The sequence below is a fragment of the Paroedura picta genome, chromosome 4, assembly GCF_049243985.1.
Source record: "Paroedura picta isolate Pp20150507F chromosome 4, Ppicta_v3.0, whole genome shotgun sequence".
In the NCBI taxonomy this organism is placed as follows: Eukaryota; Metazoa; Chordata; class Lepidosauria; order Squamata; family Gekkonidae; genus Paroedura; species Paroedura picta.
Window position 1 is genome coordinate 111529107 of NC_135372.1, and position 17754 is coordinate 111546860.

A 17754-nucleotide genomic window follows, 5' to 3' on the forward strand; every position below is an offset into this window, starting at 1 on the left:
AAAGACCTGTGACTGACAACTGGAAACTCACAAGGTGACCTGGGTTCTCTCTCACTGATCTTTCAGCCTAACCTGCCTCACAGGGTTGTTGTGGCCGATAAGGAGGGGGTGAACAACCTGATTAACAGCTTTGGCGTCCCTATGAGAACGAAAAAACAGGCTACACATAAAAAGCAATATCTATGGGATGCCATTAAGTTTGCAGTTACCACAGATTAGTAGAACCAGGCTGCACAGAAAGAAAAGGAATTTTAAAAGTCAGAAGTAGAGAGAGAGAGAGAGAGAAGAAACATAATCCTGCCACAGCCCTGTTTTCCTTTGCTGCATGGGTGAGGGTGAAACCTGCTGAAATGCAAAGAAATGACATCATATAAGAAACTATCATCTGAAAAAGATTGACAGGGTTCAGAGGAGGAGGGGACAACCAGTTCATGTCCAGAAGGTTAATTTTGAACACATCCTAAATTTGGTGTTATACAGATCACTTCTGTGGCTCTCCATTACCTCAGAGACTATGAAGCTGGTTTCTCCCCGTACTCCTCTTTGGTGACGCATACCTGGACTGGCTGTTTGACGGACACTCTGCCACTGCCCCCTAGCTGTGAATCTGCCCTCCCATCACACGTTCCCATTTATTTTTGACCTCTAGACACTGTGATCTTAGTAATGAAAACCAGGGCGAAATTAACTGTAGATGTTTGTCTCCTAATGGCTCAAATAGGACACTGCCATTTTTACAGTCAATATCTGAATTCATCACCCTCACCAAAAACATACAAGTTTTGTTTTGCTAAAGAAAAAAAAATGGTTCTAAGGTCACTGAGCACCTTTGGTCATTTCACTTCTACACTCCCAGGGAGGACTGATAAAAACAATTGAACAAAACTAAGCATGCACACCAAGGACACAAATGCCGCTCCTTAAGGGATTTTTTTTTGTTTTTTTTTGGGGGGGGGGGAAGATGTGGTCCTTGTAAACGTACTAATGTTTGCCTTTTCACAAATGCAGGATCCTGGTTTTGGACTTGTTCATTCTGCATCTTCCTGATTTGTGACATGCATCCATATTATGGGTATTTGACCTTTCCTTGTAAATTAAAAAAGGTGTCTGTGAGCACAATTTTCACTCTGTATTCTGGAGGGTATCCTACATTTGTTTTCATATTCTAACCTATCTCCAGTGTTCTCTAATTGGCTGGGGAACTCAATCTCAGTGGCATACGCATTGCAAAAGGATCCCAGCAGGGTCTTATCCTAGCAAACAAAACCGCATTGCTATTTCCATTGGGGGCCCTAATGTCTCCGGGTAGCCCTGGTTATCCCTCACAATAGAAGCCACTTGAGTGCCTGCCTTTCTTTTGTTCTTCACAGGGATCAGCTGGTCCTGGGAACATGGCTGCCTGAAGTATTTGCAAAGTTGTGATAAATGCTGCCCTTTCTGAGGAGCTGTTTGCTGAGCACTTGAGGGGGAGGCGCTGGTGTTAATGAGGCACCAAAGAGGAGCCTGCCAGCACTATCATAAAGTGCCAAGCAGCCTGGGTAGAGAAACATTGTCACAGCCCATGAAGCAGTTTCTTTTTGCCCAGACAAAGGGGCCCAGTCTGCAGGCCTCCTGTTAAAAAACCTGACAGACAACAGTATGATGAACATCTTCCCCTATGAAGCAGGTTTCTCAAAGGAGGGAAAATATCAAGTGACCAATTTGTGCATGTACACGTGGGTCCATGCATGTATGTAGGATACCTATCGACCAACATTTCAGCTGCCTAGCTGTAAAAGAAGGAATGCACAGATTGTGTATCACAGGCTGCTAAAAGAAAGCTTGCATGAAGACATTGCTGAACAAATGAGGGATTTCCCATTTTTAAGGACAGTCAGGCAAATTCTGTTTTGTTTCAGGCTGCAGCCACACAGCAAGCATTCTCCACTGCATTAATCCATCCATCCATCCCTGCTCCCAGCAAGCTGGTTCATCTGAGTTATAATAATAAACCCCACAATAAAATAATAAAACACCCTCCTTAAAATCATTCCCTCCCAGGCCACGAAATAGTAAGCCTCACCCCCCCCCAGCAGCCCCCAGAAGTGCCTCATGGTCATGGGGAGCCAGGTGTCATGGCTAAGCCAGGGAGGGGCCTCTGATCTTAATTGCTCTGGCCGCAACCGAATGCCTGGTGGAAGAGCTCCGTCTTGCAGGCCCAGCAGAACTGTAAAAGCTCTGTGGCATCCATTGTTGCTGTAAATCCACAGGCATTGCAATGGCAGCGAAGTGGCTGTTTTTGAACACTTTCTTGATCAGCAGCCTCCATTTCCCCCCTGCCATGCCACCAAACAACTTTAAAACAATGCTGTGAGTTTCTTAAATCCTCAAGAAGCATTGTCAGGATGTTCCAAAAAACAGCCACCCCAAACTCCCTTCCGGTGTGGCCAGAGATCATCTGAACTGAGCACAAATAAGCCAAGTAATCTGCAAAGAGCAACCTGAATAACTGTCTTCAGACTGATTCCAGAGGGGCAGCCACGTAAGTATGCTGCAGCCAAAATAACCAAGTCTTCGGACATCTGGAAAATGAGAAATGTAGCATAAAGTTTCCCGAGCCAGAGCTTACCGCCTCGTATAGCTGATGTGTCACATTGAGATGTCAGGGATTCATGCACTGAGTTACGAACATCTGCCAGCAACGCCTTTCTGCCCTTTCTATTGGCCAGAATAGACAGAACACTCCGAAACAGGTAGGGGAGCATTCCAGCCTCTCTGGACATTCAGTAATACTTAAAGGTTGCAGCACTTATGATGAAAAGTTTCAAAAGGTACTTAATCCAGAAAAAAAAGCTAGATCTCATATACAGATTTGATACTGTCAGACACAGAATACATATCTGAGATGGTTCATTCACTACAAAAATAATCCCTCCAGCTCATACACACTACTCAGTATCATCCCACTGTGTGTGTTTATCAGATCTTGGTTGCCAACTCCAGTGCCCTGAGCCATGCAGCAGCAGGCTCACTTGTCTGTCAATCTTGCAAGAGACAGTGGGTGGGGGGCTTGCATCTAAACCCAGAAGTGACATCACATCCAGGTGATGCTTTTGGAATTCCCCCAACTATCTATATTACATAGTTGATGGTCCATCACTGCATCCAGCATATGCAGTATGTGTCTCAGTATTTTTACGGAGTTGTTTAGGGTGCCTTCTTTACAACTGACCTTCCATGCAACTCTTAGGTTTCCTTTTGCTATGCTGTTGGTTACGCAACAGCACTGGAGCGATCAAAGGCAGCCAGCCCCCTGCGTTCTTGAAATACACCATGTTTCCCAGAAGGGTGGCTGTAGCTGATGCCTTCAGGGGAATTCTGACAGCCTCTAATTCTTACTTGATGTTAAGTAGGAAACTGGCCCCAGGGGCACAAACTTTAGGTCTGTGAAAAGGGCAGCAACAGCACAGCAGGTTTCACCACCCAGCCCTCCGCAGAAGGATCAGTCCTGTGCTGGTCCAGAGGAGGAGTTCTCAGGAGTATCTTGTTGTGCAATCCAGTGGGCAGGTTTCTCAGCCAGTGATTCTGGGAACTCGCTTGAGAAGTGTATCGACAGATCGTTGTCCAGCATCATAAGCACTGCACAACACTGCCCCTCATCTTTTTAAAGCAAAGAGCAAGCAAAAGAAGAATCCTATAGGGCAGGGGTAGTCAACCTGTGGTCCTCCAGATGTTCGTGGACTACAATTCCCATGAGCCCCTGCCAGCAAATGCTGGCAGTGGCTCATGGGAATTGTAGTCCATGAACATCTGGAGGACCACAGGTTGACTACCCCTGCTATAGGGAAAAAGAAATCTAGAAGCATTCAATTTATACTATTCAAACTATTCAGATGATGTTCGGTGTATTATAGAACATCTGCAAATGAATTCTTGGAGGACATTCCAAGGTCTTGCCACAAGCAGAGGCTAATCTGGTTTTTGTGTGAATTGGAATTTTAAGCACAGCTGGTCTAAAATTTTGGGAAGGTTCGTGTAAGAAAAGGCACTCTTTGAGATACTCATCCCATTAATCTATTTAGTACATTTTTCACTTGCCTTTAAAGAAAGATGTACATTTTCCTCCCCCTTCTCTAGGTTATCCTCACACTTACCCTGTGGAGTGGGTCAGTCTGGCCCAAAGTCATTCAGTAAAATTCATGGCAGAGAGGAGAAATTATGGATGTACAGGCTGGATGTAAAGACAGCACCCTGACTTTGTCCAGAAAACATACAGAAATCCACGGAGGTTTTAAAAAATGCCTCTCTAATACCATTTCCCTTTTTAATATGCAACCAAAGCCAGGATTAGTGCTGCCAGGCCTTTTGCTATGGCAGGGGCCTCCCACTGGCAGTTCTTGAGAAGCAGCACGGTGTAGTGGTTAAGAACAGCAGACTCTAATCTGGATAACTGGGCTTGATTCCTCACTCCTCCACATGCAAGCAGCTGGGCGACCTTGGGACAGTCACAGTTATTTTAAGACTTTTCTCACAGAGCAGTTCTCTCAGAGCTCGCTCAGCCCTACCTACCTCACACGGTGTCTGTTGTAGGGAAAAGAAGGGGAAAATGTTTGTAAACTGCTTTGGGACTCCTTCGGGCAATGAAAAGCAGGGCATAAAAAACAGCTATTCTTCTTCTCTTTTTGCTGGCTGCAGCTGCTCCAAGCAACGGCCAGAGATTTTTTTTCATAAGTTAGCATTTTCTGCACTACAATATAAGGTAACTCTAGGAATCACCAAAAATGCTATGGTTGGCAGCTTCTCAAGTACAGAGTCCCTTCCAGGGATTCTCAGAGTGGTGTCAGACAATGAAGTTTCCTCTACCAGATCCCTGTGCCCCAAACTCCCATCAGTTGCCAGGCATGGCAGAATTTTGCACTAGCTGAAGTTTCCAAATAATCTTCAATGGCAGCCCTAGGCAGTGCATATTACAGCAGTCTAATCTAAAATCCAAGTAGGTAGCACCTGGAACAGAGACAGTACCCAGCAGTAGCTGTAGGAATTACAGGAAAGTAGCAAAATATCTCATTGCCCCTCTATTTATAACAATGACAAAAGGGTAATAATCCTGTAAAAATAATTTTGCATAGAGATAGTTGCTCACTGGAGTGGATAAAACACATTATCAGTGAATTTAGATCCAGACACAACAAGCCAGACACAGCAGTAATGAGACTGTTTTTAGCCTGGTTAATGTTTGCCAACAGCTCTAATGTGAAAGGCTTCTGAAGAACTTATTTCCGCATCTGCACCATCTAGCAAAAGTGGTAAAAGTTCCAAGGAAATCCACTGTTTGCAAGAATTGCACAACAATACTCTCAAAGAAGAAAGGAGCTGAGAAGCTTTTGCAGAAACAATGGCTTGTATTGAATTGGGACAGAGGGCAATCTGGCCCACAGAGAAGTTAAGGGGCAACTAAAATGACACCACTCTGATAATAAGACTTTCCAGCAAGTACTGCTCTTCTAGGATCACAATCTCAGAATGGCTTCAGTGCAGCTTGCTGTTATAAACTAGGTTAATTGTAGTAGTAGGGATGGCTGGTTGGGTTATTCAAGCAACGTTACAGAAGTTCAGTTAGATCAATGAAAGAAGGCCAACTTCAGGAAAGGAAATGCCTGGAGATTTGGTGGTGGAACCCAGAAAGGGCTTGCTTGGGAGAGGAGGTTAAAAATCTTAAGCAGAGGCAGTTCTTAAAAATTAATAAAAGATTTTTATTAAAACAAACAAAAGGTCCCTAACAGCATACACTCAATTTAAGGTAAACATGATCAAACAGATGAAAAAAACAAAGAGGTGATCAGATGCAATAGAGGGTTAAGTTTGGGTCAAAGAAAGCTTATAGTTACCGTCCAATGAGTGAAGAAGGAGAAGCAGCCTGCCTGCAAGCTGGGTTTCATAAAGGGGGAACCAAATACAAGAGTAGGGATGGATTCTCTCTGTTTTCTTTTTATAGCAAATTTTGTACCTTGGGGGCTCTTGTAAGAAAGCCATGATGAGAATAGTTGGGCAATACTAGAGAAACTGAGACTTTACTAATGGGTAAGTTGGGCTTTGGTAAAGAAACCTTCAAGGATCGCTGCCTTGTTGTGGCAAGGGGGCTTGCGTAGCTCAGTGAAGCTATGAGCTATGCCGTGCAGGGCCACCCAAGACGGACAGGTCATAGCTGAGAGCTCTGACAAAAGGTGATCCACTGGAGAAGGCAATGGCAAACCACTCCAGTATCTTTGCCATGAAAACTCTATGGACAGTTCCAATAGGCATAACGATATGACGCCGGAAGATGAGCCCCTCAGGTCGGAAGGTGTCCAATATGCTACTGGGGATGAGCAGACGGCTAGTATGAGTAGCGCCAGAATGAATGAAGCGGCTGGGCCAAAGCCGAAAGGACGCTCAGTTGTGGAAGTAACTGGTGGCGAAAAGACAGTCCGATGCTGTAAAGATTTTTATTCCATAGGAACCTGGAACGTCAGATCCATGAATCAAGGCAAGCTGGACGTGGTTAAACAAGAAATGAGAAGACTGAACATCGACATTTTAGGAATCAGTGAACTAAAATGGACAGGAATGGGTGAATTTAATTCAGATGACCATCAGGTATATTACTGTGGACAAGAATCTCGCAGAAGAAATGGAGTAGCCTTCATAATCAATAAGAGAGTAGGAAAAGCAGTCTTGGGATACAATCCCCAAAATGACAGAATGATCTCAGTTCGAATCCAAGGCAAACCATTCAACATCACAGTGATCCAGGTCTATGCCCCAACCACTGCTGCTGAAGAGGATGAAGTTGATCAGTTCTATGAAGCCCTACAACACCTTATAGAAGCAACGCCAAAAAATGATGTGCTTATCATCATGGGGGATTGGAATGCTAAAGTAGGAAGCCAAAAGATAACTGGGATAACAGGCAAGTTTGGCCTTGGAGTACAAAATGAAGCAGGGCACAGGCTGGTAGAATTTTGTCAAGAGAATACAATGGTCATAGCAAACACTCTTTTCCAACAACCCAAGAGACGACTCTACACATGGACATCACCAGACGGTCAACACAGAAATCAGATTGACTATGTACTCTGCAGCCAAAGATGGAAAAGTTCTATACAGGCAATAAAAACAAGACCAGGAGCTGATTGTGGTTCAGATCATGAGCTTCTTGTTGCAAAATTTAGGCTTAAATTGAAGAAAGTAGGGAAAAGCACTAGGCCACTCAGGTACGAACTAAATCATATCCCCGACGAATATACAGTAGAGGTGACAAATAGATTTAAGGAATTAGATCTGATAGACAGAGTGCCTGAAGAACTATGGACGGAGGTTCGCGACATTGTACAAGAGGTAGCAACTAAAACCATCCCAAAGAAAAAGAAATGCAAGAAATCAAAATGGCTGTCTGAGGAAGCTTTACAAATAGCTAAGGAGAGAAGGGAAGTGAAAGGCAAGGGAGAAAGAGAAAGATACACCCAATTGAATGCAGAATTCCAGAGAAAAGCTAGAAGAGATAAGAATGTCTTCTTAAATGAACAGTGCAAACAAATAGAAGAAAACAATAGAATGGGGAGGACCAGAGATCTTTTCAAGAAAATTGGAGATATGAAGAGAACGTTTCATGCAAAGATGGGTATGATAAGGGACCAAAATGGTAGGGACCTCACAGAAGCAGAAGAGATTAAGCAAAGGTGGCAAAATTATACAGAAGAACTATACAAGAGCGAGCTTAACATCCCTGATGACCACAGTGGGGTAGTTACTGACCTGGAGCCAGACATCCTGGAATGTGAAGTCAAATGGGCCTTAGGAAGTCTGAGCAACAATAAAGCTAGTGGTGGTGACAGCATTCCAGTTGAACTATTCAAAATCTTAAAGGACGATGCAGTAAAAGTGCTACACTCAATATGCCAGCAAATTTGGAAAACTCAGCAATGGCCACAGGATTGGAAAAGGTCAGTTTACATTCCAATCCCAAAGAAGGGCAATGCCAAAGAATGTTCAAACTACCGCACCATTGCACTCATTTCTCATGCTAGCAAAGTTATGCTCAAAATCCTACAAGCTAGGCTCCAGCAATATGTGGACCGAGAACTTCCAGAAGTACAGGCAGGATTTCGAAGAGGTAGAGGAACTAGAGATCAAATTGCCAACATACGCTGGATCATGGAAAAAGCTAGGGAGTTCCAGAAGAACATCTACTTCTGCTTCATTGACTATGCTAAAGCCTTTGATTGTGTGGAGCACAACAAATTGTGGCAAGTTCTTAAAGAGATGGGAATACCAGAGCATCTTATTTGTCTCTTGAGAAATTTATATGCAGGTCAAGAAGCAACAGTGAGAACTGAACATGGAATCACGGATTGGTTCAAAATTGAGAAAGGAGTTCGGCAAGGCTGTATACTGTCGCCTTGCCTATTTAACTTGTATGCGGAGCACATCATGAGAAAGGCGGGATTAGAGGAGTCACAAATTGGGATCAAGATTGCAGGGAGAAATATCAACAACCTCAGATATGCAGATGATACCACTCTAATGGCAGAAAGTGAAGAGGAGCTAAAGAGCCTGTTGATGCGGGTGAAGGAGGAGAGTGCAAAAGTTGGCTTGAAACTCAACATCAAGAAAACAAAGATCATGGCAGCCGGCCCTCTCAATTCCTGGCAAATAGATGGGGAAGAAATGGAGATAGTGACAGATTTTATTTTCCTCGGCTCCAAGATCACTGCAGATGGGGACTGCAGCAAAGAAATTAAAAGACGCTTGCTCCTAGGGAGGAAAGCTATGGCAAATCTAGACAGCCTCCTAAAAAGCAGAGACATCACCCTACCAACAAAAGTGCGTTTAGTCAAAGCTATGGTATTCCCAGTTGCAATGTATGGCTGCGAAAGTTGGACCATAAGGAAGGCCGAGCGTCAAAGAATTGAGGCTTTTGAACTCTGGTGCTGGAGAAGACTCTTGCGAGTCCCTTGGACTGCAAGGCGAACAAACCGGTCAGTCCTAGAGGAGATCAGCCCTGACTGCTCTTTAGAAGGCCAGATCCTGAAGATGAAACTCAAATACTTTGGCCACCTCATGAGAAGGAAGGACTCCCTGGAGAAGAGCCTAATGCTGGGAGCGATCGAGGGCAAAAGAAGAAGGGGACGACAGAGAATGAGGTGGCTGGATGGAGTCACTGAAGCAGTAGGTGCAAACTTAAAAGGACTCCAGGGAATGGTAGAGGACAGGAAGGCCTGGAGGATCATTGTCCATGGGGTCGCGATGGGTCGGACACGACTTCGCACATAACAATAACAAAAGAAACCTTAAGGCAGGGGTAGTCAAACTGCGGCCCTCCAGATGTCCATGGACTACAATTCCCATGAGCCCCTGCCAGCACTGGCAGGGGCTCATGAGAATTGCAGTCCATGGACATCTGGAGGGCCGCAGTTTGACTACCCCTGCCTTAATGGGTTTATTGGGGAACCTCTGGAACTGACATACGTCTCGAGGCAGGTCCTAGGTGTTGGCCACATCTGCATTTTGGGCCAGGAGGCATTCTCAGGTATGGTGGACCCTTTCTTAATGGTATTTTGATGTACCAGCAATTAAGGACAGGAAGAAGCTACTGGAGGAATGATTTCTTCAAGAAAAGACATTAGGGGAAACAATACTTTCAGGTGTGGGTGGTCTTTGAGAAGATTAGGCACTGGGCAGGTGCTGCCAGTTCCTTTGTCTCCATTGTGCCAGGGTGGGGGGGGGGATTATACTGCCCAGCCCTTTCTTTATGCAGATTATTTGCATAACTCCTGTAATAGCCAGGAAGCCTTCACATAGAGACACCTTTTGGCTTATTACTGACATGCAAAGCTTTCTGGGTAGGCTTCTGTTAGTCTGACCATTCTCGCTTATAGTGAACCAGAAATAAAATGGAGAATCGCAATTGCATTTCTCCTTGCACAGCAAAGGACATACCTGTGGCATATCAAAAGCTCTGAATATACATGCACTTGTAATCCTCACAACAACTGTGCAAAGCAGACATCATCTCCATACTGCAGATGGGCTCAGGCTGAAAGAGGGTGGCTAACTGTGGCTCATGGGAGAGATGAGAACAGACTGGGAACTTTCTGATTCACAACAGAGCCTTCATCATAAGGCTTTCTTTGGAAGATGCCTTTACACTGTACCTAGTTTGGGAGAAATGCAAATGCATGTCTCTTTGAATCTCGACCTGGAAGCCCCTCCCCATGATTCTAAAAGGGAAAGTTATTCTATCATTAAAGAAAGGCACACTCTGCATGCTCAATTGCATTTCTAGTTATTGGGCTAGCTCTTAGATGAGAAGACTCGGCCCAGGTGCTGGGCCTGGAGTCACAATAGGCTTTTATACTGGGTCCCTCCTAAACTAAGAGGGACACAGTTGGCATACAAAGGACTGTTCTTGCTTTGTTTACAGCCTGCTGTGGGCAAGGTGCTGAATCAAGGGCGGTGGCTGCTGTCTTCCGATCTAACGAACAAGTGGAGATGCAACTCTTCTTTTGTAGTGCTTGCAAATCCTTAAACCAACAGGGAGATTAAATTCACCGGGCCAGAAACTCAGTTGCTCAGTGTTGTGTAACTTGCTTGAAAAGGCAACAGGTTGTGCCAGGCTTGACCATATCTGTCCTGCAAAAAGAATCACTATAAAAAATGTTGACTATTGTTCTGAAAATAATAGTTCCAGAATTTCCATGCTCTGAGAAGAAAACAGAAAAGTTCCCAGTTTACCAAATGGCAGGAAAGCATCTAGAGGTCACTTGTTACAGGCTCTGTCAATCATCACTTTTGTTTGTTGTGCAAACAAAGGCCTACCATTTGTTAGTCACAACTTCACCAAACTGGTTTGGATGGAGACAACTAGAACTGTAGAGTAAGGGACATAAAAGAAGCAGAGCGATGGAACTGACATCTTCTCACAGTTAACAGGAATTCTCATCTGCTGCCATTCTCATCTGTTCTCTAGCCATTCTTGAAGAATAAGATGATGTCCAAAGATCTTTTCCAAATATCCTGTGATGTGTACAGTGCACAACATACCTGTGGGATCCAGAGCTGGATTTATGTACAAGCTAAGTAAACGACAGTTTAGGGTCACTGGTTATAGCAGAAAACAATTGCTAAGAGGCATCATCTTATTCTTCAAGAATGGCTAGAGAAAAAAGGGGACATATGGCAGCAGATGAGAGCTCCTGCCTCTGTTAACTGTGAGAAGAGAGCCAGCTTGGCGTAGTGGTTAGCGGTGTGGATTGCTACTCTGGCGAGCCGAGTTTGATTCCCTGCTCCTCCTCCACATGCAGCCAGCTGGGTGACCCTGGGCTCACCACAGCACTGATAGAGCTGTTCTGACAGAGCAGTGATATTGGGGCTCTCTCAGCCTCACCTACTTCACAGGGTGTCTGTTGTGGGGAGAGGAAAGGGAAGGCAATTGTAACCCACTTTGAGATGCCCTCTGATAAAGAAAACCAGCATATAAGAACCAACTCTTCTTCTTCTTCTTCTTCTTCTAAAAATGACCCGATGATCACTTTTTGGTAATGTTATGGGGCCTCAGCATGTCTTAATGTGGCCTCAGTGTGGTTTCTGCTATGATATCTATGTACCTTGTACCCAACTGTTTAAGAAGGGAGAACTGCCCATGTTCATTTTCAGATCATTTGTTTTGGGTTGCCTGCATTCAGGTTGACTGTTTATGTATTGACTTCATTTATACCCCAGTGGGGACCCAACTCCATTTACATCATTCTCCACTTCTCCATTTTGTTTTAACAACAACTCTGTGAAGACTCGGCTGATGGTGTGTGACTGGTCCAAGATCCTCCAGCAAGCTTGCATGGCACACTACCTGGGTCTCCCAGATCCTAGAATGATATCGTGTTGGCACTTTGTTTATGGCTGTGCTTTGGAATTATACCTATTAATGAAACTTACCTGTCATCCTATATAGCTGGGAAAAATATAGCTGAAGCTCCTTAAGAAGGAGCACCACTTCAGCCAAATTCTTCCTACATCACTCATGCCTCACCTTACATGCACGGCAGATTGTGTCATATTATGGGGGCCAAGGGGTGTGTGGCTTTGACTTGGATGCATTTTGGAGATGAAAAGCAATTTTACCTAACACCTACTAGAAAGTGTGCAGCTAGGAGGACATACAGAAGACTAAGAACTTGTCTGATGAAATGACTCTGCAGTAAAACCCCTCTTTTGCATATAACAAGCCCCAGGTTCAATCGCTGCCATTTCTACTTGGAATAATAGAATCCTAGAATCCCAGAGTTGGAAGGGGCCATACAGGCCATCTAGTCCAACCGCTGCTCAGTGCAGGATCAGCCTAAAGTATCCATAAACATCTGTCCAGCCTCTGCTTAAAGACTGCCGGTGAGGGGGTGCCCACTGCCTCCAGTTGTCAAAAAAACTTTTCTCTCTCTGAAGTCTTGGAGAGCTGCATCCACGTAGAGTGTCCAATGCCAAATGGAGTACAAAGCTGCTGCTGCTGCTTTTTTTGTACAATGCAAAACCTGCTGCCGCTGGTTCTTGAGCTGTTTTAGAGAAAACAAGTTTAAAATAGATAAGTTGTTTGCTCTTCAGCCATGCAAATGGCTGCAGCGGAAGTGTCTAAGACAGAAGCATCAAGCTCATTTGTTACAAGGGCCAGATCTGACATAAATATTATTGGGTCAGCCTGGGCCATAGTGCCGTAGATTGTAAATACCAGGCTGCGGAGATTTATAAAGGACACAGGCAAATCCAATTAATTATATTATTCTTTTACTCAAAATGCATGGGTGGGCAGTGAAAACAATTGCAGCACTGGGGAACCCACAAAAGTCCCATTAAATGTATTTAATCCTATGCAAGACTAGATTTTGTCCAAGAGATAGCATAAAAAGGGGGGATTGCATATTTCCATACAAATCAGTTAATTTCTGTATATATTGCACTTTTAGGAGATGAGTTATCGTCCTTGCAAATGAGTAAGGTTGTATTTCAACCCCCTTCCTACCATACGTCCAGCCCCAGCAGAGCTGCAATGTATCTCTTGCTGTTTGTTGCCTCTCTTCCCTCGTCCTACCCCTGAGGATCTTGAGGAGGCACACTGGACTGCCCTGTCCACCGCCCCATCCCTACCACAACCACACCCAACCCCTTGAGGTGGGCCGGGCTGAGTGACCAGGACAACTCAGGAGGGGAGGGGGCTGAATCTGGCTTTCCCGGGTCCCCCTACCCCAGTTTCCATCCCTCCTGTGTTCCCCACGGAAACAGTGGGGCTGGGGGAAAGGTCCCACAGAGAGGCTATTTCTGAAACTCCCCGGGGGTGCTTTTTGTCTTCCTGAAACCCCCTTTTCCTCATGGGCTGAGAATTTGTGGGGGAGGGGGAAGGGAGGCTTCTCTCCCCCACCCCCCTCCATGCTGACTCTGCCTCCCAGCTCTGTGGCTGTTCAGCTATGCAGTGGGGACATTGGTGCCCCTGTTCCCCTTTGCGCCTTCACTTGTGCTTCCAGGAGAGGGAGATCTTTCCCCTCAGAGCGGCATACACAAGACCCCAGTTGCCACTCAAAACACATGCTGGCCTCCCTCTTTCTCTCTTCCCTGCTCGTCCCATCCCTTTATCAGTAACCCTCCGCTCAGCACACCTGTTCTCACCACCAGCACCCCCCCCCAGCCTGTCGTCATCATTTGAATAAATGTGAAGCTGGTTGCTGCAGTGGTGGCACTGCCCGTTGCTCCCTGGCTTCGCCAGTCCTTGCTGAGCTGTCATCAGAAGAGGAGGGAGGTGGTGGTGGTGGTGGTGGGGGGGGACTCACACTTCCTTTTCACTTCCATTTTCCCCCTCACTGTTTTACCTCAGCCTCTGAGCCCTGCCCTGTAGCCATTCCCTTTCTATTTCTTGACGGTTCTGGCCACCCACACACCTTTCCTCGTGCACTTCCTCACCCTCTCACCCCACAAGCAGCCTCTGGCCTTCCCTCCCTCGCACCAGTTGCTTGTGAGTCAGTGAGAGCTCTGGAAGGGCCGTTTCCGGCCCCTGGGCCTCAGGCTGGGCACTCCTGGCCTAAAGGATCACCTGTTGTGCACACAGTGCTCACACCATGGGCACATATAATTTTGATGTATAGCAGCCGGCTCACAGGGAGGGCAGTATAGAAAGCAAATAAATAAATAAATAAATAAATAAATAAAATAAATAAATAAATAAATAATAAAAGACAAGAGTAAACGTTAAGCTTTAGTACTTTCTTCAGTGTCCAAAAGGTAGTCAAACACAGTGTTTGTTAGGTTTTTTTAACAGCCATTGTTCCTTGGCAGACATAAGGGAAAGATAATGTTTATTTCCATCCCATGAAAAGCTTTTTACCTGCTGATTTATCAAAGCAAAGCTGCTTTTAGAGCCGTAGCAGAAGACGATTGTGCCAGAGTCACAACTAACTCATGGTGACCCTGTCCATGGGATGTTCCAGGCAAGAGCTGAGCAGGGATGGTTTGCCACTGCCATCGTCATCATAGAAATATTGGTCTTTCCCATCTATCTCTTGACCATGGCCAACACGGCTTAGCTCTCACACTCTGGCAAGCCTGAGCTAAGCAGAGGTATTCAGGCTGCTCTGTAGGAGAAAGCTAGACCTTTTTTTTCTGCTGAATTGTCTTCCCAAGTTGTGGTCCACATAGAACCTGGGCAATAGTTTAAGAATCACTGATCTCTGCTAATAATTTCAGGTGTAGGCTACCTGTGACCTTATCACTACCAGACAGTGGTATTTAGTTATACTTCTTTGCCTTGGTCATGTCATTAAGGCTACTGCTTTGGGTTTTGAATGTCTTGCGGTAATGCAGACAGGGAGCAAAGTAGCTTGGCTGGGGGTGACTCACTCATACTTTCCGAGGGCAAGGGTTTCTTGTTTCTTAGGAGCAGTTTGTTAGCCTCGAGGTTTGGTTAATGTTTGTCCACAGTTCAGAAGATTAATAGACTTTCCCCACAGTTGAAGGTATGGAATTAATCTGAAATACTGGTGCTTCGGGGGGCCGTATAGAATGACGTATGTGCAAAGAAGGGGGCCTGAGGTCCTGGATTTTATAAAGGAAGAAAATTATTATACCTTCTTCCTGTGGTTACCAATCTCAAGGTGGGGCCAGGAGTTCTGCCTGAATTACAAGTAAATCTCCAGAGTAGAAGTGATCAAGCCCCTTAGAGGAAATGACAGCTTCAGGGGGATAGCGTTGCCAGCTCTGGGTTGGGAAATACCTGGAGGTTTGGGGGAGATGGAGCTTGATGAGGTTAGGGTATGGGGTGGGGAGGGCATTGAATGAGGTATAATGCTATAGAGTCCACCTTCCAAAGTGGCCATTTTCTCCACTCTGTCACCTGGAGATCAGTGGGAATTCTGGGAGATTTCCAGCAACTACCTGGAGGTTGGCAGATGGGGGAATCCTGTGGCATATTACAGAGACTGCATCAGTTCCCTTCTCCAAAATCTTCCTTCCTCAGGCACTGCCCCCAAATCTCTAGGAATTTCAAAGGCCAGAGTTGGCCAGCTTATCCTGCCCCCTTGAAGTTCTAACTGGGCTCAGTGACCCATTCCACAAATCTGTGAGGACCATCATCTCATGAGTCAGGGCAAAGGTTGCTCCGTCTGCATTTCAGATCTTTCTCTTTTGCAACAGAAGGAAAAGCTGGCAAGGTCTGATGAGCTGAGCATGACCCCCCTCCAAAAAATGATTGAGGTTTCTCAAATATTGGTTTCCCAGACTAGCAGAAGAAAGGCTCTCTCCTCAGCAGCATTATGTCTTTCTAAGTCCACTGGAGTTAGGGCACTAGGGCTGGGGGTAAGCTGATACTTCTGAAGATGGCCCTGTGTGTCTCTTTCTTCATGAAGCCCAGCTGCTAGCTTAATATGCATATGCCTAGAGATAAACTCAACTTTTATATTATTAAATTTTGTTCCACTTCTAAGTACAATTCTTGTTTCACATAAGTTTATAGCAGGTGCATGAAAGATTAGGCTCATAGTTAAAAATGTGGCCAAGCTGAGTAAGCAAATGGATAGCCCTAGAAGAAGAGGAGGAGCTGGTTCTTATATCCTGCTTTTCCCTACCTAAAGGAGTCTCAAAGCAGCTTACAATTGCTTTCCCTTCTCCCCACCACATCAGGCACTTTGCATTGCAAGGCAGGTGGGGCTGACTGAATTCTGACAGAACCATGACTGGCCCAAGGGCAGCCAGCAGGCTGTGCTATGACTTTCGAGGTCCCTAAGTCAACCTTTCTCAAACCATTGAAACATTCTTCAGGCTTCAAGAAACCCAAGAAATGGTACGAATGTGCAAATATGGTTGGGAAGCAGAGCTGTGTAGCCACCAACCCAGAGCCCTTCCCCTTCCCTTCATTGGCCATTGTGGGGGGAGGGGTCAACATGACCATATAAGGTCATATCACACAATAAATGTTTAACAAATTTTTAAAATATATTAAAAATTAATTAACTCCCACCCACTCAGGAAACCTTTCCAGGGTCATCAAGAAACCCCAGGGTTTCACTCCCACCATAATAATATCAGTATTTAAAATTCTTTTTGCTATAACTTTAAATACTTCAAAACTACTTTTTATCTATTTTAGGCAACGTCGAATAGATTTTTGTGGGTCCTAAAATTTTCTTTTCTGAAGTAAGAAAGAAAACAAAAACATTTTATTTGACCCTAAAAGTTCATGTTTTTCCTTCTGAATTTAAAAGAAATTAAAATATTTTCACCATCCACCCCCCCCCCCCCCCAATATTGTGCCTAATGGATAAATCGGGCCCGGGAGGAGTGGGGAATCAAAGCTGGTTCTCCAGATTAGAGGCACAACTCATAACCACTGCATCATGCGGGCTCTCTGCTCAGTATCCAGATATGATGCCGTCAGCCAATGCAGCTGTTCCCAGTTTCGGTACCCAGTGTGTACATAGGTACAGTTTCACTTAGGGGAAATAAATTAACTGTGCATGGGAAGTTTCATGGACCTCCAGAGAGACCCCGTGTGGGGCAGGCAATGCCACCAGTAGCAGGCTCTCTGCTTCCCTCTAGTGGGGTTAAAGCCACAACCAAGCAAAATACATCACAGGTTCTCCTCCAAGCCACAGGACAGAAAGGATCCAAATGGGAATCCCTGGGCCCCTTGACCTTCGGCCTTACAGTCTCTGCATTTAGTCTTTCTTCTTGAAAACATCTAATAATGAGAACCCGCCCCCCCAACGTGCACAAGAGACTATCTTTCTTGAGCAAAACACATGGAAGGATATGGGAGACTCCTGGAGTTTCCAGGTATACGCAGAGTTGCTAATAGGCCGGGGGAGGGGGGGGGATGTCCTGTCTTGTTACCAGCCAGGTGAAGCATCACTAGGTAAATAACCACGCATTGACTTGCTATGAAAGGGACATTTTTATCCAGACCTCTTTATGCAACCCTAAAAAACACGCAGTATCTTTTACTGAGACCAACAAAAATCATGCAACATAATGTGGGTGCCATCAGGCAGGATGTGAACAGTGGGGGGAGGAGGGAGAGAGAAGGAAATGCTCACTGTGTTATGTTATTTGGGTTTGTCATAATAGGAGATATGAACATGGATTTTGTTGGCGGATTTTGCTAGTTTTAACCCAAATGGTGACCTCCTTTCATCCTTTCTTGAAACATGACTCTGCCTCTCATATTTTCTCCCTTCCTCAGCACCCCATTTCAATGGGCTCCTCTCC

The 17754-nt window shown here is 45.2% G+C and overlaps 1 protein-coding gene and 1 long non-coding RNA gene across 3 annotated transcripts in view; one reads left to right on the plus strand and one right to left on the minus strand.

Annotated features, from left to right (window-relative positions):
- LOC143836159 (uncharacterized) overlaps positions 1 to 2666 on the minus strand; it is a 54830-nt gene extending 52164 nt beyond the window's left edge. Inside the window, exon 1 of the long non-coding RNA XR_013230530.1 lies at positions 2609 to 2666. This is a non-coding gene — a long non-coding RNA (uncharacterized LOC143836159). The remainder of the gene's footprint in view (positions 1 to 2608) is intronic.
- Positions 1 to 17754, plus strand: part of GPR37L1 (G protein-coupled receptor 37 like 1) — an 83789-nt gene that overhangs the window by 39168 nt on the left and 26867 nt on the right. The gene's annotated exons all lie outside the window — the stretch shown is intronic.